Genomic DNA, 27538 nt, shown 5'->3' on the forward strand with positions numbered 1-27538 from the left:
TCACCCTCTCCTTCAGCGCCCTCTGCCAAGTATTAAAGAGTCCCATGCCAAACCGCTTCCCTGGGATAGAATGGGGATTGCGGAGGTGGCAAGCTGAAACCCTTCCATAACATGTCAAACAACGCTGGAATCCGGAAAAAAAAAAAACGAGAGGGAGAGTGTAAAAGGGTTAGCGGCAGATTTTCTACGGGGAGAAAGAAACTGTCACATCATCAGATTGGTTATTCTAAGCGGAGGGATGCGGCTATGTGGAGGCGGGGGAGGCGGGGAAGGGCGGTTCGCAAAGAAGAGGATCGGGCTGGTAAGATCTGGCAGCGGATGGCAGCGTATCCATGAAAATAATCAGCCCCCCCGGCAACGGAAGGGAAGGGTGGCAGTGATGGGGTAGAGAGGCGGGATAGAGGTTAGGGATTGCAGGGGTAAGGAGAAGGCAATGGAATGGGTGGTGGGGGATGTGGGGGGAGGGGGGGGAGGTGCTACCATGGAGAGAAAGGAAATGTTTTGGGAAGCCAACCAAGAAAATCCTGCTTCTCAGATATGCAGCTGTGGAATTAAAATTGGTATAAAAAAACACGAGAACAAAAATGTACTTCACACTTCGCAAGCCTATTGAGAGTGTGAAGGGGGGGGGGGGTGCGGGGGGAGTAGGGGCTGGAGAGGGGGATCAGATCGTTGCTGTCCAATGAAAAGCATCAAAATATCGAGCGCTGCGCGTGAAAAAATTAAATTTAAAAAAAAAAAAGAGTCCAAATTTCGAGATGCAGTAAAACGTTCTATTTGCAAACTCACAAATCAGAAATTTACTTCCTTGCCTCAGGTAATTGCCAAAGAACTCATCAGATAGCCTTCATAAATAGCAAAGTAGCAAATGGCATCCAGAAAGCATTGTGGAATGATACACTTGACTGAGAAGAAAGATGTGAGTTATTCGACATTTTCCATCGGATGTGAAAGAAGTGTGAACTCTCAGTGTGCATGTATTCTTCCACTCTTTTACGACTACATTAAAAAAAAAAAATTAGACTTTCGCACGGCCAACTGTACCATCGCTGGCTATACGGTGGAAAATATATCAAACAAAGATGTCCCCCTTCTTCTGTGCCGGCGAAACGGGCATGCGAGCTTTAACAGGCAACGTGAAAGAAACTCCTTTCTCTGAGTCTGCACGTCGTCTCCCGCTCTGCTATGACTTGTATTTTTTATTATTTTTTTTACATCTCACCTATCTACACAATCGGAATATACCTGCATTAGGTCGCTGTTCTCACCATTGCTCTCTGTGTGCCACTACCAGCGGCAACACAGCAAAAAAGTGGAGAAAAGAGGCAGTGGGGTCTTCATGTATGCGTTTAACTCTGCTTTGACTGGTGTTTCTGTTCCCGCCTGATGATGTGTCACTTTGTGGCGTCTTTGACACACGTTTGCGCATTCTACGTCAGTGTCGTGTGTACGGAACACCGATGCTGACAATTTCTACGCTACTAGTTCTTAAAACCAGAGCTCAGCGCAATTGAACGGCGGCGCATTGATTCGGGTGCTCAAACCAGCGCGATTGTCGCTCAAATTCTATAATAAGCCGCACAATCGAGCGTACTCGAAATATACTGCACCCTGCACTTGAGGCCAGGATTAGGACTTTCTGCTGACGTGCCGCATTACAGCACAAAGAATGATCTCGGAGCGAAACAAGCGTGCAAAGGCACCGCTAAATGACAAACCAATTAATGCTAAACACAGCAACAAGGACGCCAAGAGAACGACGCCGCGCGCTGCGAGGGAGGAAGAAAGCGAGGAATAAGCCGCTGGAGTTTTTCTGTTGTTTACCGAAGCATCGTATGAAGAATCATGTCATCAAATGGAAAACAATGAATATTAGGAGGACATCGACATCATGAGGAAGTTAATACGTTTTTTTTTTTCCCTTAATGCGAGTCAGAATGTGATTGCGTAACGTCGCCTGCATACAAAGTTGATCTTAATGCAAATCTCTGTGTAACGCGGGCCCATTCATGTTGCCAGCCTTTGCTCCTCTGGTTCAATTATCAGCCCCTCTTCGGGAAAGATATTCAATTAAATAGAGCTCCTTCTTTAGTTTTATCTGATTTATCTTTTTTTTTTTTTAAAGGGATCATATAGGGGCTGAATACTTTGAAACCCGTTCTGATGGAAATAGAAGAATCACAAGAAGTGGTCTAGTTCAAGCCCACCTTTAATATAACACTCGGCCCAAATTGCGAAATGTAATGGAAATCCGACAAAATGAGTTTATCATTATAATATTTTCTGACACGATTACAAGTTCAAGGCTCCACCAATGTGAGGAAATACTGTATTTCATCTCTAAATACATGTCTAAGGATTTTCGCTAAGTACCAACACCTCACAAGATTTGGAGCCGCCGTACATACCGGTGCTTTACATTGAACTGAGATCATGTATACACATATCACTTTTATCTATCGCTATATTTGGGGCAGCGAAATGCAAATCAAAGTACAACTGAAATTTTCAGAAAAATGCTTTCCACAGTAGGGACTATCGTATACAGGTCTGTCTTGTTAGAAAATAACTCTACCTGTTGCTGAACCTAACCCTTAAAATATTACAAATGGCATTATTATCATTATTAATATTATTAAAACCTGATCTGCTAAAGACAAAAGCAAGATCAGATTCACAATCAGCGCCAAAATAAAAATCCATCTAGAAAAGAACTTGCATCTCTGTTTAAAAAAAAAACAAAAAAAACCTTGGCGTTCCTAGTGCAGTTTTATTCTCATTCTCATTGACCAGCATAAATCGAGGACCATCTGAAATGACCTTGTATTCACATCACGCAGTATAAACAACTAAAACAAGTACAATATTTTGAGGTTTGTCCATAAGATTTTTAGGTCAATTTCATCAGAGTGAGTATGCACCGATTTAATTTTGGTTGCTGTAAAAAAAAAAAAAAAAAAAAAAAAAAAAAATTAAGAATTTCGTTTGTTAAAAAAAAAAAAAAAGCATAGCGTTGAAGATATTTTAGTGCTTATATCTTGGAATGCATTCGGTGCATGCTTCTGTGATTATGACATGACATTTTCATCATGCATCCTCACTAGTGCTTAGGGCAGATCCTCAGAAAGTAAGAAGACCAAGACGTGACATTCATTTCTAAACTTAACTAAATTGAGACAGCAAAAAAAAAAAAAAAAGTCTCCAAGAAGAGCTCGGTTTCCCCATTGGGACGAAAATGCTTCACTGGGAGTGAAAGGCCAATCAGAGCAAACTTGAAAGGCCAAACAATAGATTCACTTTATTCGGCATAAGCAGCGTTTTTGTTAAATTCTCCGCTGAATTTATTGGCTTTCCTTTCACTTCTCTGACATTCTTTCTGTCTGACCGTACGGTTCCTCTCTTGAGATGCCAGGCAAGGGGGCTCCAGAGAGGACTATCAGGATTAGGATAATTAATATCATCTCATTTCATTTCACCGCCATCCTCTCTGTGGCCCGCTGCGCACACGAGGACGGGATGCCGTGGATGTTGTGGCAACGGTATTCGGTTGCCTGTCAATCTAGTGCCCCCCAACCCCCCACCCCCACACACACACTTCTCAGCAGCTGAATTGCAGTTTGAGAGACGACAGGGGAGCAGCAGCGGTGGGCGGGGGGGTTTTGGTGGAGGTGGGGTACCGGGCCCGGGGGACGCCATACAATGGAGAGCGCGGCTGACCAGCGTTCAGGTGAAATTGAATTGGAAATCTTCCATGGCTGGTTAGCATAACAAAGGGCCTCGTGGCTTTAGACAAAGGCTGCTTCTCTAATGCACAAAATCAATCTCTCTATGGGCTCGCCGCATTGTCCCCATACAGGTGTTCCTTCAATGGTCCTTAATCAAAAGTGTCAAAACAAAGTTAAGAGTTATCTCCGCGCCTCCGCAGCTGCTTCTGGAAGAGCCAGAGACAGTCGAAACTCGCTACATCGTGCAGCAAGCAACCGGACAAATGAGCGCCAGCCAGCATTTTTGTAACGGCAAGATGCTGAATGTCTTCACTTTATCCTGTGCCACAGTCAGCAGATGCCTCCCATGAAAAATGGCGAAAATCTTACATACTTCCAGTAGATTCCATTTCCACCGCACAGTACCTATTGCGGCACAAATAACTTAAAAATAAACAGACGTGCTATTGTTAGCATTTCAGCATGGATATTGTTAACATGCTATCATTAGCTTAACATGTTTCTGCACCTTAGCTCAGCATTCCACGACCATTTGTTTACTTTTCACCCCGAGTCTCAAGTTGAATATTATATGAACTCCTCACCTATTGACAACTTTACCTCGAGTGCTACCTTGAGATACGAGTGAAGCGACTTTTTTCAAGATTCAATAGCTGTTGTTGAGATTATTTTTTTCCCCTTTTTTTGGCTTTACTTTGAATGCAGGATACAAGCGCTGTATTTTGGCAGTGAACTCAACTCCACTCACTTCCCAATAAGCAGCGTTTTGGCAGATAGTGAACAATTTTAAAAAGCGGCTTCAAAGTTGTTTCTCGCCACTGGCACTTTCAGTTTACAGTTAAACTAAACAAAAACTAGGACGGATCCACCTGTAATTTAAAACAACGTCACAGACAGACATCTTAACATTTAGTCAGCTATTAATGCTACAGCCAACAAATAATTGGGAGATACCATATACTGTATTTTGCTGGCGTTGGGCTGAATGCTCCCAATTGTCACAATTTGGCAAATCAGGATTCTTAGGTACTCTTTCTTTTTCACAATTCTATATTATTGGTCATCCCACAAGTGGGTGTTATTTATTACAAATTATTGACCAATCTCAAGTCTTCTCATTAGCGATACAATGCTAACGGTTGAACAAACGTGCCGTTTTGGGGAACTCCTGAAAAGTGATGATTCTCACCAAACTGTCTGAATAATGCATACAGCAAAAAATAGATGGCTGAATAAAACCTTAAATTATGAACGGTGCCAATTTTTCTGTCCAGATAAGTTGTACGATAGCGTACATGTAAGCCTTCGCGGCTGTCCTCTGGCACTTCGGCAAACTAGAGAGTGAGGACAAGCAAGCTCTCTCCCATTCAGTCTGCCATGTCTCATCCCTTACTTCAGTGTGCGTGGTAAACAGCTTGATGGGTAATATTAGGTAGCAGTAGCCATTCACCCTGAAGGTTGTTTAACAACAGGAATGCCCCAAGAGTGGCTGCTAGCGCGACCATTTCTCAGAAGGCCAGAGACCTTGACATGTTCAAAATGGAGTCAACGGCGAATAAATAAATCTAAGTACATGAAAGCATATACGGACTTCAGGCTGCGGTGTCTTCACTTGGCTTCCGGATGCAGTTGTGACACGCTGCTAATCATAAAGCAAAAATAGATTAATCCGGTCTCCGGCGTCACGTGTGTGCGTCTTACATTTAGCGACATGTCTTTGTTCTACCTGTATCCACGCGGGATTGTTTGGAAAAGGTTGAGTCGACGCTGGCACTCTGTCTGGGATTTAACATGTAAATATTATAATAATACACATCATCTGTCGACTAATCCCTGCCCATAATAAGGAGCACGAGTGGCTTAACATCGCTACCAGACGACGATCCATCAGAATTTATTTAGCCTCGTACATTTTGTAAAATATAAAGCCACTGCTCTACCTCCGTTCTGATTAAAAATAAAAATAAAAAACAACTATGAAAAAAAAAATAAACTTGAAGAAATAACTGAAGTCAATCAACAATCTGTCACCAATCTATACAGGCAATATTTTCAATAACACGTTAGCAAAGTTAATTGATATATGGGCAAACGGAAGTTAAGCACTGTTACTGTGACCTAAAAAAATGTTTTAGCGTGAGACAAATGAGAAGGGAGTGACTAGTTACTAGTCTATTCGCCATTCACATTTTTTTTCTGTGTCAATCAATTCTCAGCGATTTGGTAATCCTACATGTGTCTCTCCGCTTTTTTTTTATTTTCACACAATATTCGCCTATTTAGAGCGGTGATAGTCGCTTGGAAACAAATTGATCGACGCCCTTCAATGCCCAACACAACTGAGAAGTGAGAAAATCTTCACGTTTCCCCCGTTCTGTGGGGAAAAAAAGCCATGGGCCATAATTAGGCGTGTGTGTACAAATTCATTTGCAGCTTCTTTCTTTTCAGCACTATCGACGATTCCCCATATTGAACAGCTTGAGGAGTATTCAACTGAATTCGCCCTTTTCTTTTCAGACGTGCAATTAAATAACTACAAACTGACATCTTAATCGAGAAATGCTGTGTTTTGATTTTTTTAAAAACAAATTTCATGGTTAACAATAATTTTAGCAATAAATACTGATGCATTAATCACTACAGAAGCTCAACTATATTTATAGAGCACTTTGAGATAAACCACCGCTGTATACAAAATGTTGCACATGGAACAAAAATAATTAATACAACAACATATTATAAATTAATAACAATGACAGCAAAAAGCACAAAAACAGTCAAACTAAAAATCAAGTCAAAGAATAAAAATTATTTTTCCCCGCAGTTCTCTGTACCACTAATAGTGTCTGCGCCGGGCAGGTGCGTTGGGGCGGAAGAGCTCAGAGCGGTAAGGTGGTGCCGGGCCATTTAAAGATTTGAAAACAAGTAATAGGATTTTTAAAAGAATCCTAAAATGTATCAGGAGCTCGTAAAGGGATGCCAGTGTAGGAGTTATATGCTCCCTCTTACCAGTATCAGTCAAGAGGCGAGCAGCATTTTGGAACAACTGGAGACGCTTAATGGAGGATTGGCTGACTCCAAGAATAAAGTGCATTACAGTAATCCAGCCGAGATGTGACGAAGACATGAATTACTGTTCCAAAGTGTTCTTGAGAAAGGAGAGGCTTTAATTTAGCTAGGTGCCTAAGATGAAAGAAACTGGATTGAACAACGGCACCAATTTGTCGGTCCAAATTAAAAATCACGATCCAGCTTAAGACAGTCAAAAGTCTTAAACTGATTCCGTTCATTTAGGGCAACTGTGGCACAAACCTTAGTATGACTGTACTTGAAGGTCTACTTTAACTAATCTTGAACAAAATGAAGTTGTGAGCCCCCGCCTTTATCGCTCCACTCTGCCTAAAGGTGGCAAAAGTGGTCAAACCAAAGCTAGGTTCTTTTACTCGCTACATTGTCCTCCAAAGAAAAGTAAAATCCTCCAAAAAAGTGAAAAAAATAATTAAATGCCACTCAACTTCATCAATGTTCTTGTTGAAAAAGGTAAAAGTGAGACGAACAGAGCTGACATATCTCGTCCGTGACCCCGAAAGCATTCAACGGGCCAGCAGTGAACTCCCTCCCCTTCATTGAGACACTTTAATATGATTTTTCTTTTATTCTGCATCAATAAAGCTTGAACTAGATGCTTCTTGGCAAGGACAACGACAAACCAAACCAAAAAGAAAAAAAAAATCACTTTTAAGTAAAAGGATGTGTAAACCCAACCACACAACCAAGGTATGCACTCATTGACAATGCAGTGAAAACATTTGAACTGTGAAACTTCATTTCAAAAGTACAACATTTCATCTCATCCACTTTTAATCACCTTTATTACTGATTACACTGGTTAGGTATGGCAAAACATTTGGGTGCTTTTTATTTGCTGCTATACGAAAAAAGTACCGGGATATCACTTCATCCATTCGAGTGGTATGAGTTGCACAGTGTGCTGCATTACATTGTACTGCTATAATGCTTCAATTTCCCCCTCTAGGGATCAATAAAGGAGTATCACATCCTGTCTTAATATGTGCCTTAAAATATCCAACATCAACTGACAATGTGATCACACTCCCATAACTAGAGAGACAATAATTTGCCAAATTTAAAAAAAGGCATTCAAAAAACAAGAGCAGTTGCAATTTGTGTCACATATCCACGAATCACAGCGCAAAATGTTGTTTTATACAAAATCATGTGAACTCGCTTGATTACTACTCAATTGTTGGCACCGGCCCCACTTTGTGACCATTTTAAATGTTGGGGGTTTTTTTCCCCTCGATAACTCATAAATGTAATGCTTCAATTTGACTCTCCTTTATTGTCCTCAGTCCATTATACTCAACTGAACTTCATTTATAGCGCACGTTACAGCAACCATGGCTCCATACAGTACAAGGTGCTGTAAATCAAGTAAAAAAATCAGATCTAAAAAAAAGACAGTTAAAACAAAGAAATAAACAGTAAAGATAATAAACCACGAAAACAATGAAGAATCTGAAATGCTAAAAATAGGCTGAATTTCCGATGGCTCTCATAGGTTACCCAGTTTTATTGATGCGGTTTAATGTTAGCCAAATGCAAACTGATTTTTTTAATGGTATTCGCGTTCACTACATAAAACTGTAATCAAATGCACACAAATATCATCGCATGATACAAAATCCAACGTTTTCAATCAACATCTCATTAAAGCGTATTATGTTTTGCACCAAATCCGACTAAATTCTCACAAGAACGAGCTCGCTGACGATTGACGCTCGCTAATAGCGTGAAAAATGAATGAATGAAATTGACAATTCATAAAAATGTCATCTGTGTGCCAACATCGTAATCACTATTGAATTACATCTGAGTGAATTATGCGGCGAGTGTGTTGGTTGAAGCACCCATAGGGGCCCCGTGCGATTCTTTTGATTGTTTGATTCATCATTTTTAAAAAGATGTTTGAGTAAATAATGAATAAATATGAATCCCCGGGCTGTCCAGCGTTGCTCTGAGTTGTCCGAGCAGGCCCGGTTTTCTTTCAACGCTCGGGCCCTCGGGAGAACGCGCGCAGACGAGTTGATTAAAAATCACTTAGTGGAGAAGACAAACAAAGGTGTCAGCCACTGGCTTGCCCTTGGGATCGGAAAAGGGGAAGGGGGAGCGGGAGTGGGAGTCGGAGCTGCGGCACTGGAGGGTGGGGGTGCTTAAGACTCAAAACAGAAAAGAGAAGATGCAGTTGTTTTTTTTTACTGTACGTTATTGTGTATCGCAGTGTATTTCGGATTTTGATGAAAAACATCTACGACTGCTTCTTACCAATTAAAGTGGTTAGCACAAGGGTGGGCAATTATTTTCCCCGGGGGCCAAATGAGAAGCAGAAAATATTGTGGAGGGCCGGGCCAAAAGTTAGAAATAGAAATAGAAAATAAAGAAGATAGCACAATGTCTTTGTATGCCAGTAATAATGTAACATTCTCCTCCACCATCACACTCAGCAACGGATCGCCTCAAAGATGTGTACTGAGCCCCCTGTTTTTCACGCTCTACACATTTGACTGCTCTCCGACTCTTATGAGCGGTCCAGTTTGCGGAAAGTTTTTAACATGATAACAATCAAACCATTCTAGGAAATGTTCATTTACTAGAGCCACAAGCCATTCAGTCTGACCATGGAAATTGCCAGAATCAGAACGAGTAAGAATCACTTCCTTGTTTTTCAAAGTCTCGTAGATTTGAGTCTTTCCGACTCCAGGCGTCTCCTGAATGTTTCGTACTTTGTTACCCGCTTCGTTTAATCAGATACATATCACTTTCCCTTCCATGGACATTACTTTTTCCCTCTTTCTTCATCTTCCCCTCGCTCGCTGTGCTCTGCAACTTGAAGTAACTGCGCCACCTGGTGTTGAAATACCTGTCATTACAAGTCCAAGCGAAATGAATGCAATCAAACCTTAATTGTGCACCAATCTTCGACGGGCCGGATTAAAAAGACCAACGGGCTGGATCCGGGCCACGGGCCGTATTTTGCCCACCCCTGGGTTAGCAAATCAGCTTTGCGGTTCAGAGGTTTAAATGTTTGTACAAAATCTTTCTCAACACTCAAGAGAACAACAGAATCCCCTCAGAGTTTGGCTCTCCAACCGCAAATGCCAACAAGTGATGACCGTTGCTGTTTTGTCACAACTCTGATGGGTCCGAACTGACACACAAACGTGGACACACGAACACACGCAGCTGCCAGTGACAAGGGGTTGGGGCAGCACAACGCCAACGGTCTCCTGGCCATCATCAACAGATGGTTGTTCCCGCCGGATTCGCATACACTCGAAGACCCCAACACACACACACACACAAGCACGCACGCATGCGTGCACGACACTTAGTGTAGATTATATGTGAGCCTCCGGGCCAGAAAAGAGTTAAAGCATTCAAAGTGCAGAGACATAACCTTGAGGTACACCTCTCAGCCACATTGATGATAGAGTTGGCATTCATCTAGGGAACATGTTCATTATAGAACAGATTCTATGAAATATCGACTGGACAAGGTGAATGCTTGAAGCAAGAGCTGCCTATGTTCTTCGCACCGCAAAGATGCAACGTGCTCCGGAAGCAATTTGCTCAGCCGGTTCTCATGACAGATGATTGACTTTGTGTGGCGGAATTCTTTTCAGATTAGAAGATAACGTTGCCAGCCAATCGCAGGGCACACAGAGACGAACAACCATCCACGCCCACACTCACACCCCAGGACAATTTTGTGTGTTCAATCAGCCTGCCAACGCGTGTTTTTGGAATGTGGGAGGAAACCCGAGTACCCGGTGAAAACCACGTATATGTCGCCAAATCAAGAATCCGGTCCGTGCTTTATTTGACTTATTCTCTCACATTTATTCGTCCGGCTGTCCCACTTGCCGAGAAACATTCTAGGACGCCTCCGATGGCCACCAATCTTTACGCCGTTGAATGTACAGCAACCGACACGCGCGGATGTCCATCCTCAGGTGCGTCGCATTGTTGCCAAGAATGAAGGGAAAGCGGGAAAAATAGCTTTTAATGGATTTGTATGATATACCGCACACGAAGGACAAGGCCACGCGGGATTATCCGACACAAACAAACCTCGTCGGCGCGAAGAAGGTGAGACGCGTCCCTGATGACGCCGTCGGAGACGGCGCCTATACAACATGGTACAGTTCATAAAAAGAGTAATTATGGGAAGAAGAAGAGACGCAACAATGGATATGGAAGCCTGCTCGGACAAAGTCACCCCCCCCAGTACCTCTCTAAAGGGGCCTTCCAGGGTCAACTGGATGTCCGTTACATTGTGACAAGTGAAGAAAGGATGAACACAACCTTGCTTGGTGTCTCCATGCATTATACATACGTGGCCTCTCAAACACACACACACACACATAGGTTAGACTCCAACAGCCTCTCAGGTTAACTGCCCCCCCCCCTCACCTTCCGCCACATTGTTGTGAGCTTCCGTCCCATTTCCCTGACCTGTACGTGACAAGAGGTGAGCACATCATCGTGCGTCACCCAAACACACAGAATTGGATCACCCCCTCCGACTGACCTCCGACGGAGCCACGTCTCGTCGATCGTATATGATGGGGTGCGGGGGCAGATTTTGACCCCCTGCTTGGCCCGCAAGGTCCACGCAGCTGCTTCTGCGGCTGCCGAGCAACATGACAAGCAATCCGAGCCCCCCACCGCCCCCCGTCAAAGCGGTGATTGACACGTTCACGCCCACACCGCAGCAGGCCTGACAAATTATCCCGAAAAGTCAGACAGATCACCGTCTCGTCATCTTCCATATGGTCGCCGCGAGGCGGGACTCGCACAGGAGCTTGCAATCCATTTCAAATAGCGCTAATATCACAATACAGCAATTGTGTGCGAGAAGGCGATCTATGTTACATAATATTGATGTAGCCGTAGAATGGAAAAGTGAGTAGAAAAGGTTTATTTTACTTGAACATGAGGGATGCCAAAAACATCACGATCTGAAATACCATACAGAGCTCCAGACAAACTCGGAGCACAACAGCAAACACCCCCACCCCTAACCTGAAATTATATTGAATCAACTTGTGCAATACACTCATTTTAATTCCATTACCAACACATCAGCTCTACGTTCATAGATATTAGAAGGAAGCATGCCATGAAAAGAACAGTGATCCAGCCGTGACACACGAAGGAGGCTCTGTTGTGTTACGGGGCTGTTTAGCTTACATCTGTTACGGGGTGTCTTGAATCTCTGCAGAATACAATAAGTTCAAAACTATCAAGGTATTCGAGAGAGAAATGTGCCGCAAATTGTTCAAAATTGTGGCTTCGGTCGCAAGTCACGGACCTTGCACCGGGATAATGACCAAAAACGCACAGATAAGAAGACCCAATAATTCCAAAGTATGAAACACATTTCTCTTCTGGTGTGGCCTTCTGAGCCCTGGTTCTATTGTCCTATTCAACATCTGTGGAAGGAACTGAAATATACCGTCTGGAGAAAGCAGACGACTGGAGCAGTTTGCTCACGGAGGGTGCGCCCAAATACCTGCTGAGAGGTGCAAAAGTCTCAGTGAAAGTTACAAACAAGGATGCAAGCTCCGCTTCCCATAAAAATGAACGACAAATCATTTTCACTAAATGTTTTCACTTTTGTTGTCAAAAAAAAAAACACTTTCCAGTCATTTCGCATGAAGCATTATGGTTACAATGCAAACAAAAAAAATCTTAATATTAACAGGGGAAAAAAAACTCATTCCGTGTGTACATGGGAAACTCCTACTGTGTATACGGTCTCGAACCTTTGGTGGGTGTTTTCTAAAAATACCCACTGCCAATGTATTGAAGGGAACGTCACGAGACCGGAGAAGCTTACGTCATCTAATTTCCACTGGTCTATGTTACAATTGCCTCATTCATAATGAAGCCTCAAAATAATAAATGGAGATGCTAAGCTCCACCCACTTTAGATTGCGTTAAGGAATTTGTTCCTTACTGTGATGTTTTCAGCCCCTCTCTGTTGTTGGTTCTGTTCAAACACTTGAAACAAAGTATGTTGAATGCTGTTGAAGGTATTTCCTGCTTATTGTGATTACAATCAATTAGTGCCCCTTGACCTCCAACTCGGGAGAGTCCCTGAAGACCGTCAAGTTCCCCGGGGTAGGAACTCTTATCTCAAGATTTACGAAGAGTGGAAGAGGTCTTGCCAAGATTGAATTGCATGGACCTTTCTTTGTTTCCGGGATTTGCATGGAGGCGTAACTCCCCGCCTCTCATTATCATATTGTCTTGATATATTCTCATGACTGTATTTATTTTATTATCTGAAACTCTCAATCGATTCGTAAACTGCAGAAAAGAAAAATAAAACTTTGGAAGGTACTGTTCATCGTCTCCAGCCTGTATTTGGATAACCAACATTTTCATCATCCGAAATTAACGAACACGCGGAGGAAGGCCGACTCTCCTCCAACATTTGCTTCACAACTCGATGTCACCCATCAAACAAGAAGAGGCAGATTTCAATTCGACAGGATCTGGACAAATTTCCAACGCCGTTTATCCTGTACAGGGTCACGGGAGGTGCTGGGTTGAAAGGCAGACTAAAACCTGACGTGGTTGCCAACATATCGTTAACACGTCCTCCTACCTTACCCTTACATCAAAGTCGGACTGCTGCTTTGGTCCGGTGTCTCATCGGCTCAATTTATGAGGGTGAACTCGCATTATGAACGTCACACCCACACCGTGGCCGCCTCCATCCAGCAGGAATCATGAAGAATTGAGAGAAAGCAGATGCTCACTCAGGGAGTTAAGCTCATCTCCCACTTCTTGCGCATTAAAAATACTCGGCACGGTCTTTGTTTTTAATGTCACCTGCATAGCATATCTCCTCTCCAACTGTAAATCACTGCTTGTCCCCGAAATGTTCACTGCACACGTGCATCCCTGCCTGGTAATGATAATGCTACCAAGAAAGTTAAACATATCAATATAGAGGTATATTTTTCTGCTCTTTTGCATGTTCCAAACAAAATGAATGAATTACTATCAACCGATAGCCACGTTTAAAATTTAAGAAGTCTTCCTTTAAGCCCCCGGGGCTGGTTCTTGCAACATGAATTCCATCCATGGTGTACGTGATATAACCACTCAAGTGCAAAATCCTTAACGCGCAATCATTATTGACCTCCTATTGTGCTGGCTTTGCAACATAGGGCGTTGCGTTTATGAAATTGTGTCAAATGTGTGACTGGTGCACGGTGCTTATGCCGAACGCCGCCTCGCCGCGTGATCACGCGTCTCCCACATATCACCCATGTATTCGCGTTTACCTGTGGCGGAGGTTGAAATGCGCACACGTCCAAATTGCAGACGCACATGGATGGGAACGAAAAAAAAAAAAAAAAAAGAGGGACCCCCGCTGGGAGAAAAAGAGCTACAGTACTGCAGACATCAACATTGGCCTAGATAAACACAAAAGAGTCGCCACATGAAAACAACCCTCCATTTCAGCATCAGTGCACTTATCTACTCATAAACATAGGGACAAATCAATTCACTGAGAAACACTCCCCTCCCACTCCCCCTCGCTCACTCATTTGAAATTACAGCTGTTGGAGCAAAGCTAGCATGATAGCATAGGTCAAATTCACTAACCTCTTATCTCCATGGCAACAGATTCGAGAAGCCCATGTTTTATTATATTCATTATATTCTTTTGCCGAAAGAGGTGTGGTTTTGCACCAATGTTGCAATCTCCTTGTGTTTTCCATTTCTACACCAAGCCCGTTCAGGCAGCAATTGAAAAATAAATTTTAATCACATTTTCATTTTATGATACTTCATCTAGCGCACAACTTTTTGGTTTTTGTAGCAGCCAGTTTAGAGGGCTTTTTTTTTCAAACCAAAGCTGTGAGAGTTTGCTCACAAAGTTTGCATAGAATTGTGCTTTTTTTTTTCCATTTTCAATTTTTACAGCAACCAAGGCGAGTTTTTTTTTTCAAAACTCCTATTCCGTTTATTATTATACTTAACGTCTACCAAAGCCCTCAGAGTAAAAATGTGGCTTTTCTTGACTAAAGATGCACGATTTTATAGTACTTCTTAACTCACTTTTCACATTTTTTTTATTTCTGCCATAGCCTATTTTGGTTGTATTTTTTGCCAAGTTTGCCAAGCATTTTAGGCAGCGTTCATTTTGTTTTTAACCTAAACGTATGAGTGTTTGCATAAACGAGTCTCTTTTTATGATTTCTAATTTAATTGCTTTGTTTAGCATAATTTTTAATAGGGAGATGCGATTCATGCTTCAATCATCCATTTTCTACCCCAGCCTGTTGGCAGTTTCTCACACACACACACACACACACACACACACACACACACAGTCCGTGTTGACAAAGCAAAAGCTTTGTCTCACCCTCCCCTTGAAACCTGTTCAGCCAAACTTGTTTAAAAACACATAATTTGGAGTTTTTCCTGACCAAAAAATGTGTGCTTTACTACAATATTACCAAGCAATCATTTTGTTTTCAATTGACATTTTTTTTCAGCAACCCATTGAGGTAGCGTTAAAAAATAAATAAATATATATACATATGTATATATATATATATATATATATATATATATATATATATATATACATACAAACTCCTGCAAAAGGCATCAAGCTTCAGATGTGCTTTTCAATAATAGCACCTATTCGTTTAACTTCTTTTGATTTTCAATTTCGACCGCAGCCCCTTTCAGGCAGCAATGAAAACCAAACATTAACCAATTCATGTTTATTCCACCAAAAAAATGCATGGTCTACACTGGAATGAATGCATGTAAATGTAAAGATGCACTTTGATCGTATATGCATGTGGTATCGCCGCAAAAAAATCAAATAAAATAAAAAAGCAAGGAGGTCACAACTTCCCTTTCACCATGACCTGTATAATCAGTGTCCCATTAGCAACACAACAAATCAAACGCTGCCAGTCTCCGTCGCCTGGCCTCAAACACGCACACACGCTTACCGCGCACGCCGCATGTCCTCCATCACGCTCCCAGCTGGCCGCCGCACACGGTGTCAAACAGATGCTAATTAATATGATAACTAATACCCATTACACAACACGCTGGTCTCCAAAAGCGCTAATTTAATTTCCTCTTATTTAAAAGCGGAGAGGTGAGATGAATTAGAAGGAGAGAGGGGGGTTGTGGGGGGGGGGGGGGAGACGCATCTTCCTATTTGTTTCACAGCCAACAAGGTGAACATGTGAGTAGGTGGTATGATTTAAATATCCTATCATACGATAATGATGGTAACGATATACGATATAACAACGATAATACGGTAGTAGGTGGGATAAAACCAAAACAAATAGATTGATTCAAGATGGAAAACCTATACAATGTCTGAGGTAAATTAATACAAATTGTGTGTGGTTTTATTTTTGTGATGCAAATATAAAACGCGTCTTATTGGTTTTAGCACAGTTGTGAATACATGAGTGTAGCATTATGCTACATGTTAGGTGGTTTCAAACTGCACTGCTTCATCCTGACAATACTTTGTACCTCTTGCGTTTTAAAGAAATCTAGTAACAGCTCCAAGAATAAGCCAGGCAGTTCTGAACGATCATAAACATCAAGTGCAAAGCTCCCCAAAAAATGTCAAGGTCATTGCTTTTTTTTTTTATGTGCTTTTTTAAGAAATAAATAAATGGTAGGCTATTCAATACACATTGATGGCCATTATGATGTGGGTGTCATGGGAACAATTGAGAGTTGAAAACCTCAAAACACTCACATCATTCTGATCATTTGAAAAGATTTGTTTACATATCATTTGGGCTGTTATTCAGGAGAAAAAAAAATGTCCAGTCTCTTTTTTGCCATAACAGAAAAGCGACTCAACCATAAATCTATCACCTTTTCACGATAGCTTAGTGACTAATAGCACAACTTTTTCTTCCTTTATTTTAACTGATAAGCTACAACATCATTAAGCATAATATTTTTTTTTTAAATGAAAAGCACAGAATCAACAACTCTTGTATCGGATCTGTTGGTGGAGGGAGGGCCTCGGGGCAGCAAACCTCCATGGAATGGAGGAGGAAAAAAAAACAAGAGAATAGACGAGAGGAAGGAAGAAATGGAGTCGGAAGGGGAAAAAAAGAAGGAAGGAAGGAAGTGAGGAGAAGTGAGAAGAGTCGTAGATTGGGGTGAGGAATGGGAGGGCTTGGTTTGAAGCAAATTGGGGGAGGGGGGTTTGGGGCGGGGAAGCGTGCATGCTCACATTTTTGGGCTCCAGCTGACATCGGCGGCCTCTCGTTTATGAGATGTGGTAATTAGTCAAAATGTGGCTAATCAATGACACATTCACGCCGGTTCCTGCTCTGTTGCTCCACACTAATTGGTCTATTCGGCGGCAAAGGGGGAGATGCTGTTACCCCGACTGTGGCGACGGAGGGGACGAGGGCAGTGGGGTGGGTGGGGGGGGGGTCACATGTGTGTCAAACATGCACATACTGTACATCTGTTCAGCTCTGGAGACTGTATCAGATTGTACAAAAAAAAGAAAAGGTCAAATTGAGACAGATTGGATTTAAGGAGCAGAGGATCCGCATCAGCAATGAGGAGAGAATGCGATCCTCCGTTGGGGTGGGGGAGCGGAGGGGGTCGAATGAAGGGGGAGTACACGGAGAAGAGGCCTAAATTCAATTTAAGTTTGTTGAGTATTTAGATAATGTCTCCTAATGTAATGCCTGACTGTATTAGAGGCCACTCATCACAGTGCAGCAGCAGCGCCACCAATGTCTGAATATGGGTACTGCAGAACCACAGCTCGTGCGGCCAGAACCTTTCGCCTCAATCATATCCGATGGATTTGGGCGGGATGCATAAATAAACAAATAACACTTTCTGGGTGAAGCTTACTCGTATTTGTGCAAGTATAGTAAAATGATGTTATCATTTTACCCGTATTGACAAGCCGATTTGCATTTTGTTGCTGGCATTTTGGGAACATTTTCAAAAGTTGGCATGAAAAGTGCATCACAAAATGAATTAATGGTCTTGACGTCATCCGAGTTTAGTGGCAATTTTACATCTCTCTTTAATTTGTGCGACATCATTGAACAAAGCACTTCCCAAAAATAGAAACAATTCTAATTTATTTTTATGTGCAATCGGTAATATTAGACTTTGTAAAATGATTTTTTTTAAAAGGATGAAAATGAGTGAACATACAGAAAATAAAATAGACATACAAAATGAATGTACTCACGATCATCATTAAAATCCCAATTTAGAAAATGTATGACACCCACACTTTACCATACAGCAAAAGTCTCCACGGGTCATCACAGCAGTCACGTTGACGTCATATCAAACAGTCAATAAAAAGGACACAACCTTTTAGCGACAACCTGAATGGAAGTGTCATTCCATTTATACTTAAGAGAGGCTTTGTCAAGTTATTGCTGTTAAAATGTAACAGGAATTCACGCTAAATAATTGCAAATGAAGCCGATAGGGATTGTTGTAAAGCGACTGAGAATCCCATATGGTCAAATTAACCGCACCCTTTACTGTCCATTTTCCAATTTCACTTTCTCTCTAACACACTCACACACACACACACATGCACACACACACCGTGTACCACAATGGGCCGGGGTCATTGCAGTCCGTGGCGCTCTCAGGGTGAGTGGCGCGCTGGTTGACAGTGCTTTGCGTTGAAGAGCGGCACAAGAGGACGGTTCACTGAAACGCGTGACTGCTACTACCTAAATATTAGTCTCTCGGTCTCAACGCTTTCAGTCGAGGCATTTCGCCGGCTGTCCCGTATGTGCACGTGGACGGTAATTACGTGCACGGGGAGAGCCTGTTTGGGTGGGGGGGGTAAATAGTGCTGCAATTATTCTTTTAACCTTACTAGCGTGTCACTCGCACCAACGCTCGGCCACACTTCAGTGGAAAACTCGCCAATGTGCGAAAACCACAGCGTGGACGCTCACCTTCACGCAGCTGACGTTGCATGAGAGAGGCTTAGCGGCGAGCACCTCCGCCGGCTGTCCGTTATAGCTCGGTTGGCGTTATCGCATCATGCCGCAAGGCGTTTCTTTAACACAGTAAGCCCTCGTTTATCGGGGTTAATGGGGACCAAAACCATCCGCGATAAACGAAAATCCGCAAAGTAGCGACCAATTCACCTATACAGATAAAAAAAAAAAAAATTAAATGCAAGTCCGCAAACAGTCCGTGAGAAGCTGCAAAACAACAGCGAGTCACAGTGCAACATATACAGTACTATATTCTATGTATACAATTTTTTTGATGAATATGTTTGAAAAAAATCCGCGATGCACCGAATCCGGGATAAACGAACGGCGAAATAGCGAGGGGTCACTGTATTTGGATTTTCTCATGTTGTTGAATGAGGTCCCAATTAATCCAATTCAAATCTGCATTGCAAATGATAGAATGCGATTTTCAAATCACCGTTTTCGGTGCCACTTAGGGGGAAATAAACTGCTTTTAGTCGGTCGGTTGGCTTTAATATCTTTTATACTTGTCGCTGTGACCATTTGAAAGAGTGCAAATCGGTGTTGAGTATGTTAACAACTCTAACTGTAAACAAGCTGTCTTTCATACAAAGTATATCATAAATCTGACATTCTTTTGCATAATACCGATTAATATATTGATTGTATTTGTTAAAAAAATATGCCAGAAAATACTAAAAAGATGGGGGGGGGGCCTTTACTCGTTGCTGCGGCAGTAATGATCTTTTTTTTTAAATTATTATTATTTTGCGGCAATTGAACGAATATTTTCTAAATTTAAAGAAAACTGTACTTATTTAGATGGCAAACTTGCTAGTGTCCTGAATAGCACCTCTGCCGGTTGCAGGTGCAGCCTTTTTTTTTCTCAGCTCAACCATTTACGCCACACTTTCCAAACCTAACCATCGCTCACATACAAAGCGCCGCACGCGTAGTAAAAATAGACGTAGCAAAACAAAGACTGTTAAAAACAAATGAATAACCTAAAAACAGTCAATATCATAAAACACTAAAACAATGCAGAGTCTCATGCTCAGTCATTGAATACAAATATGTTCAACTAAACACTCATCACATATATTGAAAAATCATCAAATATATATATTCTTTTATTCCACACTTACTCCAAATACATATCATGTCAACACTGCATTTGAATAGACTTTTTTTTTTCTCCCACTAGACACTGCACGCACAAACGCATGGAGAAGTAGCCAAGCATCAGTTCAGGGATGTTCCTGAGTGATTTCTGCCTTTCGTCGCATCGATGATATCATCCGGCGGTAAATAAATAAAACAGACATTAATCTTATAGACGGCCGTGGTATGAAAAGGATCATCGCCACTTCGAAATCCAAATAAAAAGCACATCACATTCAACAAGAAATACGACTGCCGTAAACATACACGATTGCGCACGCGCACGCACAAATAATGTTATCGGTTTTAGATCACCAGCTCAGCAGATCTCAAACCGCATGTCACCCACGATAACTCACGCCACACACACACACACACACACACACACACACACTGATGGAGGGGAGTTTGTGTGGCCCTTGTCAATAGGACGTTGAGGGTTTTGCCACTAATGACCAGTGTAGAGATAAGAGAGGAGAGGTTAATGTGTTGCTGTGGGTGATCAAGATAAAAACGATCCCTTCAAGCTCGCACACAATGGCACAGCGAGGGGACGAGTGACGGAGAGAAAGAAAGAGAGAGAGTGTTCAAAGCCCAGGTGAGGTTTTTTTTTTTAACTACATAAAAACAAGCCTTCCAACATTATTCATTCATACAGTATTTAATGCGCGTCATAATTGGATTCATTCACATGGAGTCGGGCATACAAAAAAAAAAAAAAAAAAAAAAAAGGAAGCACTAAATGCACTAAAAAGTACACGCAGATTTGCACCGAATGTGTTATCAGCTCGCAGCAAATATATATGACCCTGTCTGCTAAACAAAAGGCCTTCATTTGGAAGCCTCCTTTGTGAACACGTGCTCGTATGTGTGTGTGTGTGTGTGTGTGTGTGTGCGCAAAGCAAGCAATCACACCATTGGGTACACTGGCACAATCTCATGAGATCCAAGACAAGAGCAAGAGGTATTAACGATACGTTTACTACGGTGGTTTGTTGTCGATTTAGAACTGCGCTGCATCCAACAGTTCTGAATATTATTTTCGGTTAGCTGGAGAGATGATCGATTACTTTCGTTTATTGTGTGGAATCGATTGTGAAGAATACAAGCCGTAGAGAAAACAGATGGATTGATGAGAAAACTGTAGTTGGTCGAATCCCGGTAACAAGGCCCATCGGCGTCATGATTCAGTTTTCGGTCTGGCCAGCAGGTGGCGTGAGCGGACTTCGGTACGCACCTGCTGTCAATCTGTAATTTGTAGACTCTGTATTGAGTATTGTTTCTGGTATTGCTATCTTCTCTGCTCATGGACTATTTGGCTATTGACCTCGTCGTGTTTCGTGTTTTGTACTCTTGGTATCCCTGCTTTGCTACTTGCCGTCTTCTGAAAATGACATCACAGAGCCTAAGGGCCCAGTTTGTGACCATCACATGACCAAACCCAGAAAACAGGTGATTGGTCATTACCTGAGCCCGTAGGCAATGTGATGTCATTTTCAGTTGACAGCGAGTGTCAAAATGGCCGCCCCCTGGCTAAAAATCGATGGATTTTGCTGCATAGTTCATATTCTACAAAATATATATTAATCAGAACATAATGTGAAGATGAGTGGGGGAGCATAGAAGAAAGAACATTTTGGTTGACTTCCCCTTTAAGTATACTATTTATTTAAAAGTATTTTCATATTTAGTTGTTTAAAAATAGTGCAATTGGTGAAACTATTGTAAAAAAAAACCTAAATAAATATCAATAACAATACAGAGTAATTCATATGAAATTAAAATGAGTGGAAAATATTTTTGTCAATTCTTCCATATAAAAAAAAGCTTGGTAAAAAACACACAATGCAGAAAAAAATGGACTGATTACAATGTACTCCAGTAGTCTGTCTTCGGAATTTTGTGAGAGGCCCATCCCAATTCTACATCACTACAAACTAAATCGACAATTCATTATAGTTAATGCTGTACCTACAATATGTGACAGTGTCGAGCAAAAGAGAGCTATATTATCTTTGTCAAGTCATTTGTTGTACTGGATCTCATTCAATTGGGCAGGCATACCTCATGTTGTCATGACACACACGCACGCACACACACACACACACACACACAGAGTGGCATCCCTGTGAATGAAAAGTAGCATGAAATAACCTACACCCCCATTCCCTCTGTTTCCCCACCTCACCCAATCCCCCCAATCCGTCAGACCCCCCCCCCCCCACCCACCCATCTGTGTGGCCAGCCTGGGTCGTCTGACATTTGGACACTTGTCAATCATCTCTTTCAATAGCCCAAACGGCAGGAAAAATGGAGTCGGGGGGTCAGAAACTCGGCATATCGCCATGGAAACAGCTGCATTGAAGTTCATAGCCTGCTGCGACTGGAGCGCTAAGTGTGTGTGTGTGTGTGTGTGTGTGTGTGAGTGTGTGTGCGCGTGCGTGGGGAAAGTCCATTTTAGTTTGCGGTTCAAGGGTGTGTGCGTGCCTCCTCGTGTGTCCAATTGTTCACCATCAGCCAGAAGCAAATACTCCTCCCCCAAGTCTTTTTTTTTTTATTTCAAGGCTCTTACGCCACTCACCTTGCAACCTCACATGCTGCTTCAGCCCTTTTCGCCCCCATTTCTCTTGCTCACACTTTTTATTTACACTTCCCTGCTCGACACTACAGGTCAGGGATCAAGGCCCTGCAGGAAGTACAGCGTCCCCCAAAAATGAGCACTTAACCTCGTGCTTCACCTTGCTCGCCCCCACGTGGTCTCACAGCATAATTATCGTCATCCGCTGTCATCATCTATCTGCAACAACTCTGCGATGGTTAGATGGCACTGGAGAACTCCAACTGAAAGTGGATTCTGAAATTAAGATTTGTTGATTAAAAAAAAATATGGACAGTTGCGTTTTTTTTAACTGACTATTATGACACCAAGCAAAGGATTGTTTGGTTTTTTTTTTACGGCTCAGTACTTCTTAGCTGCTTTTGGTGTCTTTAGATATGACTAGTTTGTTCCGTGACCATGTTCGTTTCTCAGATCATCTTTTCTCATTAAAATGAATGGAAAAGCCATTAATCGGGTTTTCACAAAAAAATGAATCAAAAAAGAAAAACGGCAACCTATCATTTAAAAGTAAAAAAGAACATACAGTAAGAAGATAATTACTGAAAATGCGGAGAAATCAAAAGTTTTGCCACATTTGACTTCAGTTTAATGGACGCCTGGGAGCAGTACAATAGAGACCTATGGCTTCTCAGTAGACCGCATTCAAATTAGTCTGTGAGTAATCCGATATTTGTCAACATGCGTCTGTGGAAACACCAAAGTCAACTCAAAATGCCCGCTTGCGATACATCCCGCTAGATATCCTATGTTTTATGATACTACAAGGAGGTCAACCGCTTACAACGCAGTTCCATTACTACAGCAACGATGCAACCTCCATTTGTAAGCAACCCTGTTGTCTATTCCTAACCAACGCTAAAGCCAAAGTATAGTTACAGTGCTGTGAAAAAGCATTTGGTTCCTTCCTAATTTCTGTGTCCTTTGCATATTCATCACACAAAGGTTTCAATTCATCAAACCGATTTGAATTCATATCACACAGAGACTACCCAAGGAAATATGATATGCAGTTTCTAAATGCCAATTTAATTTATTAAAGCACAAAAAAAAATCCAAAACTACCTGTCGCTATGGGAAAAAGTAATTGCTCCTCTTTTTTAAATCATAAAGTAACTGTAACTAACGGCAGTTTGTAGAAAGCCGAGTTCAATTTCACAGGCGACACCCTAGCATCGCATTTGTTGAATAAAGAAACCACAAAAATAGAGAACTGGTTTTCATTTTTAGATCATCAACGCTTTATACTTACATTTAAACTGTGTAGAGCAGGGGTGTCCAAACTTTTTGCCAAGGGGGCCAGATTTTATGTGGTAAAATGTCGGGGGGCCGACCTTGACTGACATTCTTTACATTGAACAACAATATTGTTCAACAAATTTTAGTAAGCCAGTCTGTTTCACATTTCCATTTTTATTTTAATTTCAACAATCTTAAGAATTTCTTTTGGTTCATTTGAAACCGGTATATCACATGCAACTGCTTATTCACTTGACTTTTTCTTAAACAGAAGTCTCCTGAGTGCAAATTGATTGATTTGAAACATAAGATGTATCACCATGACTTTAATAGTCACAAAACCTTTGACTCGAACAACAGGGAAATGAACAAGCAATACACATCCACAACTGCAAGGATCATTTGAAATATGACATATATGTCAATACAAACACGGAGTGATGTCTTGTTAACTCGTGAGTGATGCCCTCTAGTGTCTAAATGCTATTACTCATCTAGTGAATGCTATTACTCATTTAGCCACTAGAGGGAAGCAGTACTCTATGAAACATCACTCACCAGTCTACGAGACCTCAGTCAATGCAACACGTGTTCCATTGCGCCCAACCTGCGGGCCAGACGGCACTGATTTTATGACAGGGGCCGAGGGCCGGATGAAATTCGACCGCGGGCCGGATTTGGCCCGCGGGCCGGACTTTGGACACGCCTGGTGTAGAGCAACACACTAATTTCCTCTCTAGAAACAGTGAGAATTTAGATTTCGGTCTATGAGACAAAGTGACGTCACAACTGTAGTAGCCATTCTGCCGGCTAAAACAAGCCTGCTTTACGATCAGTAGGAATGGCAACTGTGTCAGGCTGTGGGCATCAAAGTGTGCAGTCACTTAGGTCTAAACACTGGCAACAGGCGCCGTACAATACAGTGTCAGTGTGATTAGGTAATTTATTTAGTGCCCTTAACTCATCCACTCCCAAAGACGTTTTTAAACGTCTTTTCAGACTTGGTCTAGAATTGGCTGGTACTGAATGAGTTAATGAGAGATTTCAGGTCAACATTGAAGGCTATGAATTTTGTAAGATAGCGCCATCTATGGCAGTGGAGGTCAACAAACCTCAGCCAGGGTGATTCCTGCTGTGTGCAAGCATACTGGGAAAACACTAGCAAAGGTTGCCAAAAAAGCATTTTGAGCCTGATAAACAGCACTTGTTGACTAGCTTTCGATCTGCTAAGTATTGTGAGTAACGTGCACTAGCATTTGCGTGCACAGATTGGGCAACTAAATTCAGCTGCTGGTGGTAGTCGCCGATAAATATAGGGGATAATTTGTGTTCCCAGTCTGGAAAATCGCTCCGACTGAGCTCGGGGAGACAATCCGGTGACCTGTTTAGTGAACACTTATCGTGGAGAGGCTCACCGCAGCTATTGAAGCGGCTTCGGCAGTGCACAAACAGGCGAGCAGTCGCCACGATTTCCAACCCAGACGCTGACAGCATGGGAGAAATCACTTTAATGACGCGCTTGAAAATTGCTCCCAAAACGTGCCACTTTTCAAACAAATGTTGGAGGACAGTAAAGGCACAATAGCAACATGGTTTTCATATCAACCTCGAGGATGTTTGATGTTTTTTTTTATATACATCATTATTATTTGTTGAGGTGTCGAGGATCCGACCTGTTGGGTGGGGTCAAGTTGAAAATATTAAAATGCAAAAATAGTGCTGTTGCAAGACATGAATAAAATCATCTGCTAATAGCTATTTGATGTGGATTAACATGCTCCATTACATCCACTGCACTAAGGCTGCCAGAATCATTACACACACACACCACAGACCGTGCTCCCATAGATGGACAAGGCCTAACTGGAGTGGCGTAATTCTAGGGGATAATTCGTGGATAATCTTTAGCTAGCAAACCCATTCGGAGCGCCGCCACCCAAGTTTGCCCACAGCCTGATTAGTGGGCGCTCAGTGCCAGCCACTTGTAGTGACCAGCACCGCCAGCAGCCACTTTGCTGCATCGCAAATAAACACAAACAAAGACCCCAATAGAAGGAGGGTGTGCATGCGGGACCCGGCTGCCAATCACACTGACAGGTTAAAAAAAACACACACGCACACACGACTCCCAAGCCACTCTGAGGTGTTCCATTATGTGTCATTGCCATCTCGTGGAAGGAATCAGTACAATTCAGAGATGATACATCTTTTTACTAGAGTGTAGCTATTTAGTTGTCACAAATCGTTAATATATTAAGAGGCATCAATTTTATGAGTTAAAAAAAATAGGACGAACTGCATTAGTTGAACTCACTGTGGATGCCAAGATGTTTTTTTGGGGGGTGGGAGGGGGGGTTGGAGTGCTGTATTATTTAAAGTTTTAACAATCTTACTGATCGAACTATATGCATCATGATAAGATCGGTTGAATTTCTACTCCAAGTAAATGGAACTTGAAGCTTACCGAAGGTCAGGAATGTTGATAAATGCTGACATCTAGCGGGGGAAACTCAACATTACATCACCAACACGTTTATACAAACAAGCGTCTCTAAATATCTAATACAAGAAAATGAAAGCGAAACCCCCCCAGAAAAGTGAAAACTATTTTCTGTAGCTTCATTCATTTAAACGTTACACAATAATGAAATGATTCCGCTTTTAAACAGACTATAATAAATTAAAAATACCACTGCAAAATACACACAAAAAATTAAATCACATTTTCATACAAGCACGGGGTTGAAGGGATTCACAATAAACACATTTATGTCGTCTCAAGTGGCATTAGATGACACGTTTGTTTTCACATAAATACATATAAAGTTTTCTTTGGATGTTAATTGTCAAAAGGAATCAATATTTCTCCTCAAACTTGATAAGACACACATGAACAAATAAAACGCTCCCTGCCGTAAGGTGCCACCCCTCGAGTACTCACCGTGAGTTTCGACCTTTACTTTTACAGAGTCGAAAGTTTAAATGATGAGCTCCCCAATGAGTGCCCTGCAGATTAAACCGTGGGAAAATAGAAGATTCCTTGATGTTTCTGCTCAGAAGAATCCCAGAGATTTTGAGGGAGGGGAAATCCTAGTCAGAGGAAGCGTGGAGTCGACAAGCAGTCAGCAAACGGTGAGCGAGCAAATGGACGGAGCACCTGTGGTCCTCTCCCCTTCCTCCAATTGCCGCCACACTTGACCCGCTCACTCCAGATTGACTCCTTGTGTGCACACTTCATCCGCCTCGCCCTGCTCTTTTTTTTTTTTTTAATCTCCCATCACCTTCCTTCTAATGAGCAGTCCGACGCAGCCCCGCCATTACCAATTTTTTCCCCCCCATTTAGTGTCCGGTCCTCCCTTCTGCTCTCCATCCCTGCCGCCGCCACTGCCGCCTCGCCTCCTTATATATCCTCAGTCTTCCCTTTGCCTTCTCCCCATCTCCAGCAGCATGAATATATTATTATCCGCACAATGGGGCCCTGCTTATTGTTTATGAATTACCAGCCTCGCGGCCAAACAAAGCCTATTTTCATAAGAAACCTCCATTTCATTTCAGCTCCAATTAGATTGGGGGGGCCAAAGAATAGGACTCCTCAGGCCTCTCAGCCCCCAAGGATGGCAGGTCCATTCAGCTGCATTCAATGGGGCCTTATTGCTTCGCCGTACAAAAGAGCACGTGGACAAGCTTTCAGACGGAAAGAGCCACCC

General features: G+C 42.2%; 1 long non-coding RNA gene across 3 annotated transcripts in view; it reads right to left on the bottom strand.

Annotated features, from left to right (window-relative positions):
- LOC127611646 (uncharacterized) overlaps positions 1 to 27538 on the bottom strand; it is a 93197-nt gene that overhangs the window by 62829 nt on the left and 2830 nt on the right. Inside the window, exon 1 of one of the 3 annotated variants that reach the window (XR_007965399.1) lies at positions 26773 to 27223. The exons of 1 other annotated variant lie outside the window; for it this stretch is intronic. This is a non-coding gene — a long non-coding RNA (uncharacterized LOC127611646). Of the gene's footprint in view, positions 1 to 26772; positions 27224 to 27538 lie in introns of those variants that run through there. One more of the 3 variants, XR_007965400.1, reaches the window with a different exon arrangement.

The sequence above is a fragment of the Hippocampus zosterae genome, chromosome 12, assembly GCF_025434085.1.
Source record: "Hippocampus zosterae strain Florida chromosome 12, ASM2543408v3, whole genome shotgun sequence".
Classification (NCBI taxonomy): domain Eukaryota; kingdom Metazoa; phylum Chordata; class Actinopteri; order Syngnathiformes; family Syngnathidae; genus Hippocampus; species Hippocampus zosterae.